Source organism: Dromiciops gliroides, chromosome 5, assembly GCF_019393635.1.
Source record: "Dromiciops gliroides isolate mDroGli1 chromosome 5, mDroGli1.pri, whole genome shotgun sequence".
Taxonomy (NCBI): domain Eukaryota; kingdom Metazoa; phylum Chordata; class Mammalia; order Microbiotheria; family Microbiotheriidae; genus Dromiciops; species Dromiciops gliroides.
The window spans coordinates 87,034,940-87,056,363 of NC_057865.1; the positions used below are offsets into that span (position 1 = coordinate 87,034,940).

Consider the following 21,424-nt stretch of genomic DNA (forward strand, 5'->3'; position numbering starts at 1 on the left):
TCAAATCTTAGAAGTCTGTTATGTTTTCTTTTCAGGTAGATATGATGAAAATGTAGGCAGCTAGGTGGCTCAGCAGATTAGAGCACTGGGCTTGGGAGTCAGAAAAAACAAGTTCAAATCTGGCCTCAGACGCTAATTAGCTATTAGCTATAAGCAAGTCACTTAACACTACCTTAATCCATTGGAGAAGGAAATGGCAAACCACTTCAGTATCGTTGGTAAGAAAATACCATGGACAGCACTGGCATACTATGGTCCATGGGGTCACCAAGAATCAGATATTACTAAACAACAAAATAATGTAAATACATGTTCTTGAACTTTATTTTATTGAACAATTTTCCTAAGAGTAGAAGACTAACAGCAATGATGGCCAACAATTATGCTGCTGTTTTATAAGAACATCACCTCCATTCCTCAAGTTGATGCATTTCTGGGTTGTGCTTATAAATAAACTTAACTAACCTTGCTCTACACCATCTTTCCTTGGGGTCTAATTGAGAAGCACATACACTTCTCATTCACTGGTGCTAAATGAGAACTGCCTGGCAAGCAGCATGAAGGGCACAAAATAGACCCTTGCCTGTAGTTCCCTGAGAGTGTCAAGAGTTCCAAATCTGCAGAACAATAAAAAGCTATGGAAAAGAACTGAGAAGAGTCTGTGTGAATGGTACATGCCAAAGTAAACACTATGAAGGCCTGACTGAAGAAGGTGTGTTATCTGCAGTAGGTGCTTCTTGTTGTTGTTTTGTCCTTCGTTCTAGAAGAGGACCATGATAGATGTCATGACTTGCAGTGATGTGAATTTAAGTGAGGAAGGGCTATGCAAAGTCACCAGTCTCACTTTCTCCTCTGGAGCCATCTGAGTCCAGTGGCAAGATATAGATCAGGATGACTGGAGATGGCCCAAGATGTTTAAGGCAACTGGGGTCAAGTGACTTGCCCAGGGTCACACAGCTAGTTAGTGTTTAAGGTCAGATTTAGACTCAGATCTTCCCAACTTCAGGGTCAGTGCTCTATCCACTGCACCACCTAGCTGCCCCCTGTAGTAGGTGCTAAATAAATGCTTCAAATGATAGAATGTAAATAGCTGGAGAGCAGGGATTGTCCTTTTTGTTTTGTGCTAAGTCCTTAGCACCTAGGCTCAGTTTTGGATTGCTATATAAATATGAAAACCCAAAATGAGTACATTTAAAAGCTTCCAGATGAAATACCAGGCAACCACTTTCTCTCAGTTCTAATAGTGTATGAGATTAACAACCACCACCACCAAGCAAACAAAGGATGAATGAAAAGAGAGAATCTTCAAGTAGATGACTGAACAACAGAAAGCAAGCCTTCAAAATGAGTGAAAACTATAGATTACACTTTAAATCAAATCAATTTATATCCACTAACACCCTGTGAAGACTTAAAAGATTAAACATAGACGATTCTAGGTACCTAGAACAATCTAATAGTCATTATTTGGCACCCAGTATCTTGGGTGATATAAACTTAGAAGTGAAAACTCCTAATACAGTCAAGCCCAAGATTAATTTTCAGCTACTTCATAACTTCAAGAATAATTTAAGGCTATTCTAGAGAAAGTGAAGACAAGATGTATAAATGTAGACAAGGTACATAAAAAAGAAGAATATGAAGAGAACATTTTAAACGTGGGTAACTTCGGGTGTTGCTAAACATTCCACAGTAGTAATTCTTGATACTAAATACATAAATGATGCAATTTGTGGATTATCCATGACTGGGTTTTCAACTTCAGGGTAATTTCCTATAAATGCCCAGCTAATTTGCTCACCCAGAATCATAAACCTATGCCATAATTATTCTGGTGACATTAGATGTATGTAGTCTAAAGGAAGGGTGCAAAAGGAGCTCATTTTACATATTTTTGTTGTTCAATTGTTTCAGTTGTGTCCAACACTTTTCGATTCCATCTGGGGTTTTGAGTGGTTTACCATTTCTTTCTCTAGCTCATTTTACAGATGAAGAAACTAAGGCAAACAGGGTTAAGCGATTTGCCCAGAGTCAAACAGCCAAGTAAGTAAACTCAGGTCTTCCTAACTCAAGGCCCAGCGTTCTATCCACTACACCCCCTGCCTAGCTGCCTGAACTGCAATTTATTTTCCCTTAATTAACTCTCTATCCTAGCCAAACTGGTCTACTTGATGTTCCCTGTATGTTAACATTCCATCTGACAAACCCCTGCCCATGGATAGGCTGTCCCCCTAGGCTTGAAATGCTGTCCTTTTGCAAGTCTGCCTTGTAGAAGGCCTGGCTGCCTTCAAGACTCAGCTAAATCTAGGAGAGACCTCTCTTGATTCCCATAGTTGTTAGTTTTTCCCTATATATTTTGTGCTTACTATATCTGTGCACATATTATTTATTTATTTCCAGTAGGATACAAGCTCCTTGATGCCAGAATCTGTTTCTTTTTTTTTTTAATTTACAAAGCCCGGCACATGGTAGGTGCTTAATAAATGCTTGCTGAATTGAACTGAGTAAATTTAATAAAAGTTAAACAATCTTAAAAAATAGCAATATAGCCAGGCTACATTTAGTTAGTTTATTTATAATCTTTTGAACAAATGTGGGAGGACAAAAATTAAACTGACTGTTTAGCTACTGCTCCCCACCTGGAAGGTCAAGATCACTGGTGATAAGATTCTTGGAACTCAACTTGGGCTAACAGTGGTAGTGGTAATGGTAGGAGCAGCTGGCAGTAGCAGTGGCAACAGGAGCAGCAGAGCAGCAATAACAACAATACATGAATATAGCACTTACTGTATACCAGACAGTGTGAAGCCTTTACTAATGTTAGCTCATTTGATCCTCACAATAACCCTAGGAGGCAGGTGCTATTATTATCCCCATTTTACAGATGAGGAAATGGAGGCAAACAAGCTAAATAACTTGCTTAGGGTCACATAAACAGTAAGTGTTTATGGGCCTGGTTCAGTCTGATGACCAAGTGACTAACTAGGCTTTTGAAAAAAAGGACACGCTCTGGAGAGAAGACAAGAAGGTTTATAAGGAAGCCCCAGTTCAGGTTACTCAGATATAGAAAGTTCCTATCTTTAAGACAGATAACTAATTTTGACTTGTTATCAAAGTCTTCCATTTTACAAATTTGATCCTGGATAGACACTATCCAATTCATTCCTAATAACAAACTTCCCTATATTCAATGAATTATGTTAAATTCTACAAATACCCAGAGTCTTCTAAATCAGTCATGCAATTCATGATGAACTCTCTAGTGAGAGGTGCTATGTCTTCATAGAGAACTAGGTAAAATGAACAAAAACAAAACTGTAGTTTGAAGATACTCTCTGGTTGAACCACAAACGAGTATTTACTAAATACTGTAGACCTAAAAAGGCCAAATTCTAGTCCAAAAGTATTATAGTTATCACTATTAAAGTGATCAAAGAAATTAATGGAACACATCCAACTCTGTGCATGGGTAACAGAAAGCACATAATGTAGAAATAAGTATGACCATGAGAATGATACATAACAAATTTGATAGCTATATATTTGGGTGATTTATCTCAATTCTATTTTTTTCTTCAGTTACTTCACATGGATCTACACAGCACACATTAACAAAAAGGGGGAAACCCCAGGTAAATACTGTTTGCCTAAGCTACCATATATTAATATGTTACCATCTTAGAAATTACAAAATTTTAAAGCAATTAGTTCCAGCAGATGGCTTTTAATAAAGGATAACTGGTACACTCAACTTCATATCTAGGTTAGACATGAAACTTGGTGTAGTCTAAATCAAAGGTTAGCAATTCTGACAGCCTCAGAGCACTCAATCCCACTTTGGGGGGTTAATGCTGGCTTCACCTATCTTTCACCAGGATGGCACACAATATGAAAATATTAATCATTTCTGGTTTAGGCTGGGGCTATATAGAGGCTCTGAAGGAAAAATTCTAATTTGTTAATTTCTATCCCTTTAGATAAAATAACACAATTATGACCAGTTAGATTCTTTAAAAAAATTATATATTCCAGAATTTATTAAAAGTGTATGGAGGGGGGGCAGCTAGGTAGCGCAGTGGATAGAGCACCGGCCCTGGAGTCAGGAGTACCTGAGTTCAAATCCGGCCTCAGACACATAACACTTACTAACTGTGTGACCCTGGGCAAGTCACTTAACCCCAATTGCCTCTCTAAAAAATTTAAAAAAAAAATGTATGGAGGGGGGCAATTCCCTTACAGGTAACCAGTCTGAAATTTAAATTTAATTGTGATTTAATTTCAACATTGATAATAATCAAAAGTTACACTTAATAGTCATTTTCTCAGAGGAAATTGTGTCCCTTAAAATTACGCTGGTCAACAATATTAATCTATTCAAAGACAGAGAGAGCTAAGCCAAAAATTATAACCAGAATCAAATCAATATCTGGAAACCTGAATTAAGCAGTTTTCTGCAATGCACACTTAGAAGAGGCAAACTACAAGGAAAACAAGCTAATGTCAAACATTTCTTTAAAACAAATCTTATAAAAACAAATGTTGAAAACCATCTCTAAATGTAACTAGAAATAATAAAATATTTATATGGAAAAAAAAACAAATCAAAACCAAAAGCAACAACTTTAAGGATTCAATTCAATGCATGTTTACAGAACACCCTCTATGTGTAAAAGCATTATATTCTAATGCGTCTTAATTCAACAAGCATTTATGACATGTCTACTATGAGCAAAGAAACTGGTACGGTAGGAATAAAAAAAAGAGGGTAGGGGGACAACCAGATTGTAAACTCAGCCAAACAACTAGAATAGATACAACATATACAAAGATAAGTAAATATGAGAAAAATTTAAGAAGAAAAAAAAAACACTCAAAAGTCGGGAGACTAGGAAAGAAGGTGGCAGGCACATGAGCTGATGCTTGAAACTTAGTTGAAGAGTGAGGGAGTATATTTTGGCCATAGGGAAAAACCTGAGCAAAGGCAAGGAGGTAGGAGATGGTATGTTGAGAATGAGTTTGAAGATAAGTAGTCAGTCTGGTTGAAACATAGAATGCCCAAAGGGTTATTAACATGAAGTAAGTCCAGAAAGACTAGTGCCAAAATGAGGGTGAGGTGGTCCTAAGCTTTAGGAAGATTATTCTTATAGCCATGAGAGGACGGATCGAAGAGGGGAATGCCATGAGGCTGAGACCAATTAGAAGGCTATTTTCAAACTGTTTGTCCTTTGTTTTCAAAGAGGACCCAACTCTTAACTTGCTCAAGGCAGTTGTACAAAGTCATCAGCCTCATTCTCTCTTTCTGAGTCATCCAAGTCCAGTGGCAGGACACAAGTCAGGACATGTGGTGAGGGCCTGGAATGCAGTGGTTGACCTTGATGTCTCAGATGTGTGACCAATCTCTAAGCACTCCACAAAGCCTTCTTTGGCCGCCCTCAAATTGTTCTCCTCTGCCCGTTCTGCCTGGAAAAGTTTTCCCATACTTGGGGTAGATATCCGCCTAACTTACTCTCAGATTTGAGGCCTGTCAGTTACCCTCAACCAGGATGAGCCCATCTGCCTAGGTGGTTTACTAGGGTGTGGCTGCTGTACGTAGTCCAGCTTCTTGGAGCCACAGGTGAGAATTTTCACAATATTCCTAGTGAGAGTGAAGGGTCTAAATTAGGGTGATGTCTGTAAGTGAAGAGAAGGGCATAAGCCTTGGCAACTATACAGATATGCTGAATAAGAGAGAAGGAAGAATTAAGAATAATGCTAAGGTTTGAATGTGGATGCCTGGAAAGATGATGATGGCCTTAACACAAAGAGGAACATTTTCCTTAATGGCAGATTTAAGGGAAAGTATAATTTCTATTTGGATATGTGTTTGAGAGGCTAAGATGCCAGTTAAGAATTTTCCAAAAGGCAATAGTGATGTGGGACTGTTTTAGGAGAGAAATAAGGGCCAGATACATAGATGTGAAAGTCATCTATGTAAATAACTGAACCTATTAGAGTTGATGAGGTCACTAGGTTAGAGAAGGGAGAGAGAAAACAGAACAGGGCCCAGGAATCCAGTCATGATTAGGAGGGTAGGGGATAGGTGATGAGTGAGCAAGGGAGAATGAGGATAGCTTAAATGGATAAAGAGAAGAAATAGGCAAGGACCACATCACCAAAACCAAAGGAGAAAGGGGGCTGGTTAACCTTGTTAAAACCTACAGAGAGATTAAGGATGAAAAATGAGAAATGAGAAAAGCACATTAGATTTACCAATTAAGAGTGTTTTAATAACCTTGGAGAAGGCAGTTTTAGTCAAGTATCAGATCAGAAGCCATATTAAAATTTAATTAAGGGGGGCAGCTAGGTGGCACAGTGGATAAAGCACCTGCCCTGGATTCAGGAGGACCTGAGTTCAAATATGACTTCAGACACTTGAAACGTACTAGCTGTGTGACCCTGGGCAAGTCACTTAACCCCCATTGCCCTGCCCCCCCCCCAAATAATTAATTAAGAAGTATATGGGAGTTAGTTGAGAAAGTAGAAGTAGGAAGAAGAAATATACAGTGTTTTCTAAAAGTGTGACCAGGAAAATGAAGAGTTATAGAACCCACTTGAAGAGGTAGCAAGTTAAGTAAAGAGTAGACTCAGGAAGGTTTCTAGTCACAGTTATATTAACCCTAAGATTAAGTCAACCAGACTATCCTTCCTAAATAAATGAAGTTTTCTTGATATATGATACTTTTTCATTTATTATGAATGGCTATCAAGTTATTTCTGAAGATTAGCAAAATGTCAATTGTGTTTTGCATACATTAAGTTGTCTAACAGTAGACCTTCCAACTTTCAAATTAAATACTTGATTTTGGGACTCAGACTTTGCGTTTCACTTACTACCAGGACATTTTCAGTGTATATTAAGAGTATATTTTTCTAGTTGAATTGTTCAAAACTTGAAAATGTGAATGATGAAGTATACTTTAATACACATGGCTCAAATGTTTGTAAGTCTTCTTTATCAGTCAATACAGAATACCCAATGAACATTAAAAGAGACCTTAAGATATTAATCCTTTGTGATTTAGAATCTATATTCAAAATAAATTAACAGGTTTGTTTTGAATTCTTAATATAGGACAACAGTAAGTCTCTGTAATGTGGAAAATGTTCCAAGTTCACAGTCCTCGCAAGAGGTTATACAAGAAAACTTCATTTCACAAAATGCTATATGTCTGTACATAAATGAGAGTGGTAGTATTCCTCTTTCCCTAGGAAGAGGAAGAGAGAAGTTTATCTTTCCCTCTACTAAACCAGATTTTTCTTTCAGAAATGATGACCCTTTAATGAGCTGTGAAAATAACAGTATATCTTACGGCAGGGAAGAAGAGGTGCTATTGTTTTTAAAAGAGGAACTGACTGACTTCAGCAAGCTGATAGTATTCTTCTATCAGTTATATCATGAACAAATCTTACAAAAAGATGGTTTGTTTGCCATCAACATTAGCAGGACAAATTTATTTATAACAAATGCTTTAAATGTACAGATAAAAATGCCTATTGATAGTGTCAGCACTTCTTACAATTTGACAGATCAAATCTTATTTTCATTCTTAAACCCCATGAAGGAGTGATATCACTGACTTGCATTCAGTAGTGAGCAAATTGATTAATCCTTCTCTATAGAAATCTCAACTCTTGATTACACCTATCAGACGTTAAGCAGCATTATTCTAGAGTGACAACACTTGACAAATTCCCCAACCATTTTTCTCAGCCTTTGTGGCCCTGCTAGCTTGTATTAACCCTGATGAAAAATTAATTTTCCTTATCTTCTGCTAAACCCCAAAATCCAAATCCGCCAAACTGGCAACTCTTTCTGTAAAGGTATTATGAAAACCTCTAAAAGATTAATTGCATGTCTTCAGGTGACATTAAATTAATTTCTGTACTCATGACAGACATTTGATACTCCGTACTGAGAGGACAGATAACATTGTCAGGATACACAGAAGGACAGTGGTGTAGTGTCCCAGGGCAGCCTCTTATGAATTCTCCTTTCGATAAGGCCATATTTCACTGTCATTGGCACTGTTACTGATCTTGAAGCCCACAGACCTCACTGAACAGGTTTCTATTAACTATGACAATGCTGGTCTATCTGTGTAATCTTTATAAAGCTAATTCAAAATTCTGACAGAAATAAATTAGATGTGTGCTATATGAAGCACTTAAATTATAAAAACAAATTTATACTATTTTCTCTTTTTAAAGTACTATTTTAAGCAGGGGGAAAACAAAAGAAACAAAGCCTTTTCCTGTCTATCACTTGGGCTGATTAATCCCTTAAATGTGCTCTTTTAACAGAGGATAAGGTAAGACCATCAAAGGGCTAAAAATTATAACTCAAAGCTTGGAATATGCTCTGGAACACGTAATTTTGGAAATATCAAATACTGAATAAAATGTCTATAATACTTTCCAAAAACTGTGAAGGCTCTACTCAAAATGAATTTAGACAAGATATATAAGAGTTAATAGACAACACTTCAAAATTTTATGTGAATGGCTGAATATAGAGGCACTCTTTTCTTCTGCTCTCATAGTAAGGTTAACGGGTTGTCTTTTAAGGAAAAATATCAACTGTTGATCTCTAGGCCATGTGATTTTTGACTTATTTTGTGGTCAACAATCAACTGAAAGACATTTATTAGGCTCCTGTTACACGCTGCAGGCATTGTTCTAGGCACTGGGAATTAACAAGAAGAGAAACAGGCCCTACTCTCAAGAAGCCTACAGTCTAAAAGAGAAGACAACACGCACATGTACAGTTTCATAGAGAACGCATGAAACAGAGACACGGCAACCTTGGGGGAAAGGAGTGTGAATAACAAAGCCATCTTGTAAAAGGTGATATTTGAGCCGGTCTTGAACTCCAGGGATTCCCCTTCACAGATGAAGGTGATAAAGGAGTGAATTAAAGGCATGGGGGCAGTCAGTACAAAAGTGGAAAGTTGAAACACGGAGAGCTTTGTGTGAGGAACAACAAGAAGGCCAATCTGGCTAGAAAGCAGAGAGGTATGGATGGAAGAAATGTGCAATAAAGCTGGAAAAAAGTAGGATAAAGCAAGGTTGTAAGAGCCTTAAATACCGTTTTTTAACTTTCTTTGTATCTCCAGAGATTAGTCAAGTGTTTGGTAGTTTATACTATTCCTTAAGGTACAAAGGAGTTTGAATTGGACAGTGATTTGGTCAGATCCATGCTTTAGCAAGATTACTTTGGCAGTTCTGTGGTGTTCAGAATGGAGGGAGACAGACTGAAGCAGGGAAACCATGCAATAGTCGAGGCGAAATATAATGAGGCCTTGAACAAAGGTTGTGGCTGGGTAAGGGACGAGAAGGGGATATAGTCAAGAAATTAGACACAGGAGGTGAGTAAAAATGAGATGAAATAGGGAGGGGTAATAGGGGAAAATAGAATGAATTCTGTTTGTCACAGTGATGAGCTTACACTAATTATACATGCACAAGAAAGCATTTTCCAAAGTTCTAACTAGGTCTGAAATACAACAAAACCGAGATGATCTTTATAAAGTACAAATCACTGAGTTTCACTTCCATGAAATCAAAACCATACAATTTTCTCTTCTATATAATACAGCTTGCCAATACAGGAAGGAGACTGACTAAAAGGAAGAATCCTATGGTTCTCTGATTTGGGAGACACCTAGACACAACCTAGGCACTGGAGCTACACTATGGGACATCTCTGGTACATTGAAAATGCAGGAAAAAGTAACTCTCAGCTAGACCTTGCTTATAAAGTGAGAAGTCTATAATCCAGGGAAGTTGTCCTTAGATAAGATTTTTAAAGCAGTTAAGACAATCAGGAAGGGATGGAGTGCAAATGTGGATCCAATATTATTTTGCTAAATGATGCCCACTTCATATCACAAAACAAGTGATGCATCAGAGGGAACGCTAGGCTTCACAGCTTCTATTCTTGGCAGATTATTACTGAAGAGCAGGTATGAATATTCTCATTCTTTTATAACCTACCTTAACTCCCTAAATAGGGAGGCCATATGCCTAATTTAAAAATCTGGGCTCTTTAAGTGCTCATTAATCAAAAATTTTAACAACATTTAAATATGAAAATACTTCCTTCTCAACAAGTAAGATGCTACATCTGTATCTAATCCAAAATTCCATTACTTAGGGCCCATCTAGTATTATCAATATCCCTTCTTCCCATCTCCCTCCTGCTGCCTGCCTTTGGGCCATTTTAGCACTAATTAGCACCTTAGGTGCAGCAGGATAGTACAGTGGATAGAGAGCTGAGCCTAGAGTTGGAAAGATTCATCTTGAGTTCAAAGCTGACCTCAAGATACTACGTGACCCTAGGCAAGTCACTTAACCCTGTTTGTCTTAGTTTCCTCAGCTGAAAATGAGCTGAAGAAGGAAATGCCAAAACACTCCAGTATCTCTGCCAAGAAAACCCCAAATAAGGAGAGGGACAAGACTGAAAAAAACAACTGAATATCAACACCACCACCTCTAACAGGTAAGGGGAAAAAGAAAAGTGGCCATATTCCAATTAGTCAATTTGTGACTTTCAGCTCTGGGAAAGTTTGGCAGGGTAGGAAGCTGAAATATCAGTTAAAATGAAATTCATTTATTTTTTAATAAAACAAACAAAAACCCCTGCTCTTCTACCTCATTTCTCCTCTTTCCTGCACTTTTCATTATTATGCCATTTCTCTGCCATGCCAAACTAGGTGTCCTTTAACAACTTTCCCACTTATCACCTCTTTGTTAGAACCTTGAAGTCATACACTTCCCTAAGAGATTCTTGCTCCTCTATGTTTTCCATAAACTTTCCTCTGTGAACTAGATTTCCCAATTTAACTATCTCTGCAAAGGCACCTCACCTGGTCTGACACCTTTCTAATGCACTTATTAAATATTACTCTAATTAGAGTTTCTTTGTTGTCTCACCCTATAGAAGGAGGCATGGTGCATTTCCCAAATTTTGTGTCTCTTCCAGCACAGAATTTTACACGTAAATATTTAATAAACATTTCTCTTATTTGAATTTGCACTATTTTATCTGGTCTTTATAAAGTTTGTCCAAGAATCTTAATTTAGGCAAGTCCAGATTTAGGTAGGGTCCCAGATATCGGTTCATATCAAGGTTACTCTTAGATGGGCCCAGGAAAGCTAATCAATCATAAGTTTCAACTTGGAGGAAATACAAATCCTGGTTTTACCTCTAAATATACTTTAACTCCTAGGTTTATCTTTGATTGATGAAAAGTTTCCCATTCAGACTCAGCCCTTTTCATGGACCTTACTCATTTGGACCTGGATCTCCAAAGCTACCCTTGGAACAGTGGAAAAAAGGGACAGAGACACCCTCTAGTTAGTGGTCAACCAAATAGCTTTTTCTGGATAAACACACAGCCTTCTTTCTTGAGAGTCATTAAGCCACAGTACTACAAAATTCAGTAGCGGAGACTTCTTATTCTGTCACTCTCATCTGATCTACGGCAACTACTTGGAGAGTCTTTTCATAAACAAAGCCTTCAACTTCATTTCTGAATTATTCATGGCCGGCAGTAGATTATAAACAAATTTTATGAAGAAGAGATAAAACAGTGCAAATTCAATAAGAGAAATATTTATTAAACATTTGTGTGCAAAACCCTGTGCTCGAAGAGAAACAAAATTTGGGAAATACACCATGCTTCCATGAGGTTTACTTTCTGCAGGGTGAGACAACAAAGATAACGATGTTGTATTTTTATTTAGCTTTTAAATATTTCTCATTTACATTTTAATCTGGTTTGGACAACGCTGGGAAGTTTTGGGGGCTGCTTGCTGCTGAGGCCGTGAAGTTTGGCACTGCCTCTGGCAGTAACTGGCTGTGTGACCCTGGGCAAGTCAATTCCCTTCTCAGGGCTCCAAGACTAAATTCTAGCACTGGCATTAGGAAGAAGTTGCTCACTGGTTCCCTACACTGACAAATCTGGTTTAAAACAAAACACAGGAGCAGCTAGGTGGCACAGTGGATGAAGCACTGGCCCTGGATTCAGGAGTGCCTGAGTTCAAATCCAGCCTCAGACACTTAACACTTACTAGCTGTGTGACCCTGGGCAAGTCACTTAACCCCAACTGCCTCACTTAAAAAAAAAAAAAAACCTCAACACACAACATCAAGTCATATCTATAGGTGTCAGGAGTGAAGGAAGGACATTCCAGACTCAGGGAACAGTACAGACAATGCAAAAATACCACAGAGCTGTGTCCTAGGTCTTTCCTGTCTGTACCTTCTCTCACCTGGTGATTTGATCAGTGTTCCCAATGGTGTAAGTATCCCTACACAGGTAACCCCCAATCTATAATATCCAGCTCTGCTTTCTCTCCTGGGTGCCAATTTTGCATCATGAACTGCCTATTTAATTTTTCCAAATGAAAGTCCCAAAGGCATTTCAAACGCAGCATATCCAAAAGAGAATGTTGGCCCCAAAATCCATGCTTCTTACTCAGTCTTATTATTGTGAGGGAACCACCACTGTTTCTATCATTCAAGTTTCCAACTTCGGTGTCATCTCCAACTCCTCTTACTCCCCACATCTGTCAGTTACCAAATATTATAGCTTCTACCTCCCCAAAATGTTTTTAATCTATTCCTTTCTTCCCACTCACATAGCCCCAACCCTATTTCGGGGTCTCGTGACCTTTCACCTGGATTACTGCAAAAGTCACCTGACTGGCCTCCCTGCCTTAAGTCTCTCTCCACTCCAACCCATCCTGGACAAAGCTGCCAAAGTGTTTGTCCTAAAGCACAATCCTGACTGTGTCACTGCATACTCAATAAATTTCAATGGTTTTCTATTCCTCCGGGATCAAAAGTCTCTCCTTGTCATTTAAAACTCTTCACAACTTGGGCCCAACTAACCTTTCCAGTCTTATTATACATTGATCTCCTCCATGTCCTCTAGACACTAGGACTTTCCACCTCCTGGTCGTCTTCATGCATGGCACCCCATTCCCATCTCCATGCCTTTGCCCTGGCTATTCCCATGCCTAGAATATGCTTCCTCCTTCAGTTCCACTTTTTAGAAATCCCAGTTTCCTTCAGGACTCAACTCAAGCATTATCATCTACGTGAAGCCTTTCGTTATCCGTTCACTCTGGATCCTCTATAACTACATACGTGTGTATATATAATTTCTGCTAGGATGTAAGGTCCCTGAAGGGTCTATTCACTTTGTCTCTGTACCTCCAGCACCTAAAACAGTGCTTAGCATCTAGGAGGTGCTTAACAAATGTTTGTTATCAACTAAAGATGGAGGAAGCCTATTTCTAGGCCTATTCCAGGACCAAGACTGGCCACAACAAAAGCCTATTCTGGGGAGTACTATGAGACAATGCTAGGAAGGCAGAGGGGCAGCAGATTATGAAAGAAACTGTGAAAGTCAAACAAAGGTGTCTGAACTTTGATTAATAGGCAACAAGAAATCAATGGGGATTTTTAAGGAGGTGAATGACATGAACAGATCTATCTGTGAAGAAGAATTAGTCTGCTCTGAAGGACACAAGAGAATTAGGAGACTGCTACAAGGGTTTGCAAGGTTGGTGATGAGATCCTGTACTAGTCTGGTAGTAGCTAAAACAGAGAATGGGGCAGATGTTAGAAATATTATGATGGTTAAATAAACAAGACTGACAATTGATTGGCCATGTTAGGTGGGAGATACGAAAGAATGAACAAGGGAAATTGGAAGAATGGGAGGTTTAGGTGGAGATGTTTAATAATCGTAACTTAGGACATGTTGTTTAAGTGCTAGTGGAACATACAGACAGAAATATCCTATAGGTAGTTGAAGAGATGGGGAGCCAAGATGGCAGAGAGAAACCTGGAAGTTGGCTGAGCTCTCTTGAGTTTCCCTCAGAAACATTAAATCAAGGCTCAAAACAGATTCTGGAGCTACGGAATCTACAAAAAAGACAGAGATACAATCTTCCAACTTGAGATTAATTTAGAAGACTTCAGGAAAGGTCTGTCTCAGTTGGGCAAAAGGGGAGCACAGCACAGCATGGAGAGTATCTGGGTAAGTCAGCAGGAGGCTCCAGACCACAGAACAGATCAGCAGCTGAGGCCCCTTGGTCCTGGATCAGCAGATTGGTGGCACAGCAGGTCAGTTGTGAGGCCCCCCTCCTCCCAAGCCCCAGGCAAAAGGGCAACCTGTCAGCTTGAGAACCACCCATAGGACAGGCACTACTAGGCCAAGCCATCCCAGCACAGGGAGCAAGCCCAGAGTGGTGAGGAATCTGCAAGTCCCAAAGGCCTCAGAACAGAAAGTCAGTGACCAGGCCCCTATCTCCCCAGCACAAGAAGCTTGCAACAGTGGCCCCTGGGCCTCAGGCACAGACCTCAACTTTAAAAGTCAAAAAAAAAAAGGGAGGGGAGGGCTACAATATGAGTAAGAAACAGAAAAGGACCCTTACCATTGAGAGCTTCTATGGAAACAGTGAAGACCAAAACACAAACTCAGATGAGGACAATACTGTCAAAACACCTATATGTGAAGCCTCAAGGGGGAAGATAATTTGGTCTCAAGACCAAAAACTTTCTTGGAAGAGCTCAAAAAGGATTTTTAAAAATCAAATAAGAGACGTAGAAGAAAAAACAGGAAAGGAAATGAGAGAAATGAGAGTCATGCAAGAAATTACAAAAAAAGAGTCAACAGTTTGGAAAAGGAAGCACAAAAACTGACTGAACAATTCCTTAAAAAATACAATTGGCCAAATGGGATTTAAAAACAAACAAAAATACCTGGCCAAATGGAAAAGGTGGTGCAAAAGCTTACTGAAGAAAATAATGCCTTAAAAATGAGAATTGGGCAGATGGAAGTTAATGACTCCATGAGATAACAGTAATCAAACAGAATCAAAAGAATGAAAAAAATAGAAGCAAATGTGAAATACCACATCAGAAAGACAACTGACCTGGAAAATAAATCCAGGAGAGATAAATTAAGAATTGTTGGACTACCTGAAAGCCATGATCAAAAAAAGAGTCTAGATACCATATTCCAGTAAATTATCAAGGAGAACTGCCCTGATATCATAGAATAAGAGAATAAAAGTCATTGAAAGAATCCAATGATCACCTCCTTTAAGAGACCCCAAAAGGAAAACTCCAAGGAATATTGTAGCCAAAATTCAGAATTATCAGGGCAAGCAGAAAATACTGCAAGTAGCCAGAAAGAAACAATTTAAATATCATGGTGCCACAGTGAGGATTATACTGGATCTGGAAGCTTCAACATTAAAGGATCAGAGGGCTTGGAATGTGATATTCCAGAAGGCAAAGGCACTTGGATGGCAACCAAGTATCAACTATCCAGCAAGACTGAGCATTATTTTTCAGGGGGAAAGATGGACATTCAATGAAATAAGGGACTTTCAGGCCTTCCTGATGAAAAGACCAGAACTGAACAGAAAATCTGATCTTAAAATATAAGACTCAAGAGAAGTATAAAAAGGTAAACAAGAAAAAAAAAAGTTATTCAATAAGGTTAAACTGTTTACATCCCTACACGGGAAGATAGTACTTGTAACTCTTGAGAACTGTATCTCTATTTGGGCAGATAGAAGGAGTATAGAGTATTTGGCTCAAAGAAGAAATAACATATACATTCATTTGGATAAAGAAATTTAGCTTAGCCTTTAGGGAAGTAGAAGGGAGGATAGAAGCAGGGGAGGAAAAAGAGGCTCTGAAGAGAAGTGAGGGATGGAAATAAATAGTTGGGTATCATCTATTAAATGTGACAACTGAAAACTTAGGAATAAAGTAGGCTTCCAAGGAAAAGAGAAAATGGACAAAGAAAAACTGTATTGAGGCACCCCACTTTAAGGGGAAAGGACTTGGAAAGGATTATGAGGAACCTAAGGAGCTTTAAGAGAGGTTGGACAACCAGGAAACTTCCAAGAAAGATGAAAGGGGAAGGAAAGACATGAATAAAGGTTGTAGAGAGTTCTTTCCTGAAAGAACTTGTCAATTTAATTGCGGAGTCACTGTCAAAGCCAGGATTCAAAGATTGTAGAGAACAGGGGAAGCATATAGAGGTATGGTTAAAATATCCTGATTTGCAAGCTATAGGCCACTGCATTTGTCTTTAATTCCAGGAAAAATTCTAGATCATTAAAGAGATGTACAAATTTAGAAAGGGCAGTGGTGACTGCTAAAAGCCAGCATGGCTTAATCAAGAATAAGCCATGCCAGACAAGACTCATTTATTTTTGGCAGGATTACTACGATGATAGATCAAGGGAATGCTGCAGACAGTCTTCTAAGATCTCAGCAAATTATCTGAAAATTCTTTACACTATCCTTGTGTATAAATGGGAGATGAACTAGAAAAAAATTAAGTTAGCTGGATTTGAACCTAGTTGAATGATCCATTCCTATGTAGTGGAACACTACAGGAACCTGTCCATGCTCCTGTGTTGGTCAATGGTTTTAATAATGACTTGAACAAAAGAGATAGTGTGCTTGTCATATTAGAAAAAAAAAATGTTGAAAGGATACTTAAGATGGTGGATGACAAAACAAAGACCTTGATAGGTAAGAAAAAGAAACAGGATCTATTACGATGAAATTTAATAAGCATAAATGTAAAGTCCTGCAATGAATCAAAAATTCTACTTTACAAATTCAAGACTGAGAAGGTGTAGTTATATAAAAAATATCTTGGATTTTTTTGTGGATTGAAAGGTTAACATGAGTCAACAGTGTGAAATGGAAATTTTAAAAAATAGCATGATCTTACATTGCCTTCAAGGGTATCGTATCCAGAACATGGGAAATGATAGTCCTACTCTATTCTGCCCTGGTCCAACTACTGTGTTCCATTCCGAACACAACATTCTAGCAGGACAGCGTATGGGAGGGAACACTGACAGCTATCTTCAAGTTTTTGAAGGGGAGAGGGTTTATATGTGTTCTTAGTCCCAGAAGGTAGAACTTGGAGCAGGAGTAGAAGCTACAGAGAAACAGATTTTGGGTAAATGTAAGGGAAAACTTTCTTTTTAAGTTCAGAAATGGAATGGACTGGCCCAAAAGGTAGTGGGTTCTCCATAATCTTCATTCAAAGTCTAGATGAACATTTCTTGGGTTAATTATAAATTTAATGAGTCAATTATGAATCATAACAATTCTTATTTTCTTGGGTTAATTATAAAAGGGATTTTGCAGGTTGGACTAAATGGCCCGAGGGTTCTTTCTTCCTCAGTTCTTTGAGATCAAGGGTCATCAGGGCTGAAAAAAGGCCATTCAAGGGCAGCAGCTAGGTGGCACAGTGGATAGAGCACCAGCCCTGGATTCAGGAGGACCCGAGTTCAAATCCAGTCTCAGACACTTGACACAAGCTGTGTGTCCCTGGGCAAGTCACTTAACCCCAGGTGTGTGTGTGTGTGTGTGTGTGTGTGTGTGTGTGTGTGTATGTGTGTGTGTGTGTGTGTGTGTGTGTGTGGCAGGGGGAGGCCATTCAATTTTGTCATTAGGTCACTAGCGAACTGAGACTCAACATCATTTCAGTTTAGCCAGACTGCAAATGGTTAAGGAGTAAATGCTGAGAAAGGAGTGTATTAAACACAGAAGAGGAAAAAAAAATTAAAGTCTGATAGTGAAGGGGAAAAGGTTGCTAGACAGGAAGAAGGATTAAAGAAAACTTTTGGATTGTGAATACCTATTCATGTTTGTAGGTTGCTGGGAAGGAGACAATGACAAAGAAGAGAGTCAAAATGAATGAGAGGGGAAAAAGAAATGATAAGTGAGAATGGCTGTTAGGACAAGCTCCTGGAAGAAATGAGAAAGAATGGGATCAAATAATAGGTATGGGGAATGAGCCTTAATGATAAATAGGAATACTACTTCTGTTGTGACCTGAGGGAAATAGAAAAGGTTGGCTGATGCTGAGTTCTGAAGAGATAAAATTGTTCATTCTACCTTGTCACATACTATCACAACAAATATCATTATAGATTTTCATTACAGACAATAGCCCACTGAGCTAATACTTTGTTAAAAATCATAGAATGATGAGATTTTAGAGATTTTTAAAGATGAGAAAACTGAGGTTCAGACATTAAGTAACATGATGAATAGTCACACCACCAGTTACTGAAATAGCTTTTGACATAGTATTCTTTCTATTGATTTACTTCTGAAGTGAATACTGACCCAAAGAAGTTAGAAGCACTCCTCAACTGGTCACATCCAAAGAATTTTCAAGGGTTTTTCAATAATTTGGTAATTGCTATTGAAAACTTGTGAAGAAATGTGCCATCACCACTAAGCCTCTCAAAGAACTCATTTGAGAGTACATCTGAGAGGAACCCAAAATAGATGGGCAAAAGGGTTTAGCGACCTAAGAAGTATAGTATTTTGGGGATAGAAATGTGAGCAGGCCTTTAAAAACTTGGTCATTTGTCCTACACTTGCATCAGGGTTAGCTTTGACAAATATAAGCAGGACTTCTGTGATTCACAGTGAGGACAACCAAAGTGTTTGAGAGAAGTTTCATATTAGCAGGAAATGGTCACCAAAAGCCCCTGGCATCTGCTAGCAGAAGACTAATTAACAAAGGTACTTCAATCCACAAATTGGAATTCCTGGCTACAAAGTGAGTCTTCCAAAGACATGGGTGTGAAACTTGGCTACAAGATTCTACAGGCAGTTATCTGTTGTTCTCTTTTAAATTGGATACTGCTACACAGAGATGAGTAAGTAACCATCTTGCCAACTAAGAGATAAACCACGTCATTAATTGTTGTTATAACATAGTTCACCAAAAAAGATATTCTTCTTTATGATTTGTCCATATGTAATAATTAGCTTTCCTCCAGTTAAAGTGATGGTGCAGCAATTATCGCTCTCTCCCCACCCCACCCCATTCCATCCCCATTTGTAATAATATTGCTTTTCAAACCAAAGTTCTCTCTGGGCTCACTGCCACCAGGAACAGGAGCTATGCCCCCTACTAGTCAGCTTTCTTTTGAATAGTGGCAGCCAACAAGCATGGAGGCTAAAAAGATCTCTGACCAGCAGTAGTTGCTTAAGCATGAGAACAAAGTACAATTGAAAAGACTCAGGGGCTGGTAGGAATACTAGCATATAGACTTCAATTTGGAGGTAAAACAAAAGTAATCCTGAATGGCCAAATTATGTATTACAATGTACAATGAATGCTCAGTAGCTGCCAAAACTAATGAATCTTAATAAGGCTGTTAAGAGACAATTTGACTCCTAAGGCCACAAATACCAGTCTCAGCCAAGTTAGTTCTTATTTTTATTACTACAATATAAAGAGATGTCTTTATTTATGTGGAGAAAGAATTTACCAGAATTATCAAATTAACACGGATATGACACAGCTATAGAAAAGTCTATGGCACCTACCAAGCCATTTGAAAAGGTCTAAATATTACCTCTTAATATTCATATTAAATTCAAATCCACATTTGGAAGTGTTGGGGACATAAAGACAAAAACAAAAATAGTCCCTGACCTCAAGGAACTTAAACATTTAAAAACGGAAATTAGAAAGAAACTGCAAACTTAGGAAAAGTCTGGTTTCTTGAGAACTAAGCTAAGATTCATCAACAATATAATAAGAGATTGGGCCCAGACAGTCTTTAAAGCTCCTTCAAGCTCTAAAAAACTAATAGGATTAGCATCTTCTTTGTGTGTTGGTACTAACAAATCTTAGAAATAAAAAATAATAAATCCAACTCTTCAAAAGTCCTACTTCCTAGACAGAATAAGGAATGAAAAGAAAACTAAATCATTAAAAATCTACTAAAAACAATCAAACTCAGAAAACCTTGATACAACAGAAAAAAAGGTCAATGGCCCATTTATTTTAGGCAATTTTTGATCTAGCAAATCTGCAGTACAACAAAGAATATGAACAATCCCACTGGAGTTGAATGAAACAGAACTGAATGTGTATTAAGTAAATCTGGGGCTCACTTTTAAGTAGAAAAGGAAGGGGAAATGAAGAAGAGATGTCAGTAGAGGTTGTTACTTGATAACTTTCATTTAACCATCTACAAATGAACTAATTCTCAACACTACAGTCACATAAATGAATTGGGACCTTGGGCTTGCTGAGTTTTGACAGCTTTCAACATAAAACACAGCATCAAAATAGGACAGCTTGCTCTCCTGCTGGGGCATTCTGTACTTCTTTTTTCGCTGTGAAACTAATGGAATAAAGTAACATTTTACTTAGTTTCCTGCCAAATCATTAAAAAATTCATTACCTTGATCAGAGGAAAATAGCAAAATTCAATAATTGCTTTAATTTTTCAGAAAAAGTACAGAGAAGCATTTCAGAAAGGAAAAAATTTACTGTAGGTGAACAATTTATTCTATCTTCACTTAAAAAGATAGAAGCTATGCTTTAAGTGTTCAAGGTATACCTGTTTTAACACCACAAAAGAAAATTAAGGTAAATCAAGCTAAAATATACTAAATTGATACTAAATATTTAATATTCTTTACCCATGTTGTGTAGGTATTTAAAAGAAACCACTGACATGAAGTCACAGTTATAAAACCATCCAATTTTATTTTCAAATGATACCCATTGTAATTTATATAGGAACACAAAAGAGAGGACCCTCAGATATTGAGGACAGAACAGAGATTCAAAGAGCGCCCAGTCCAACATCCTGTTACAGCAAATGAGCCCACCGAAACAGGTCAAGTGACTTGCCCACAATCATGATTTCATCCTGAGGTGACAACTTCTTACAATAATAACATACATATGAATTCAATGACGATTTATGGTGCGATAACTTTCAGAGCTGAATTGGCACTTGGCTAACAGCAGCTGGATCTGAATCCAGGTCTGTAAATCCAGCTTCAGCGCTATGGTCCACTACACTCTGCAGTCTCTACTGTGTTAAATTTATAGCAGAAGTCATTTTTGAACCCAGATCTGATATCCAAATCCAGTACTATGCTATAAGACTTCAATTTTAATGTACTAAATTTGATGGGGAGCATTTCTATTCATTTAGTTATTTTAAAAGGGGCCATATACTAATTCTCATATAAGTTTATTCAGCTTTAAGAAAAACTAATTTACACAATAGAGATAGATCAAGGGTTGACAAAAGTATTTTACAATAGAGTTTTTAAAATTATAAATTCCTCCTATTTTAAAAATATAACAACAAAAATCAAGCTTCCCTTCTGTAACTGTCCTATATAAGAATCATTACTTGCTTGAGATTTATTAATTTTTCAAATAATGGGCTTCATTAAATTCTTATATTTAAAATTACTAAACTAAGCCCTCACTGTCCTACTAGTTGTTCTCTTTCTCTTTTTTTTTGCCCTCCCCCCTCATATAACTGTCAATAGTAC

The 21,424-nt window shown here is 38.0% G+C and overlaps 1 protein-coding gene across 6 annotated transcripts in view; it reads right to left on the reverse strand.

Moving 5' to 3' along the window:
• The window catches only part of RBM33 (RNA binding motif protein 33), a 185,599-nt gene that overhangs the window by 40,327 nt on the left and 123,848 nt on the right, over positions 1-21,424 (reverse strand). The gene's annotated exons all lie outside the window — the stretch shown is intronic.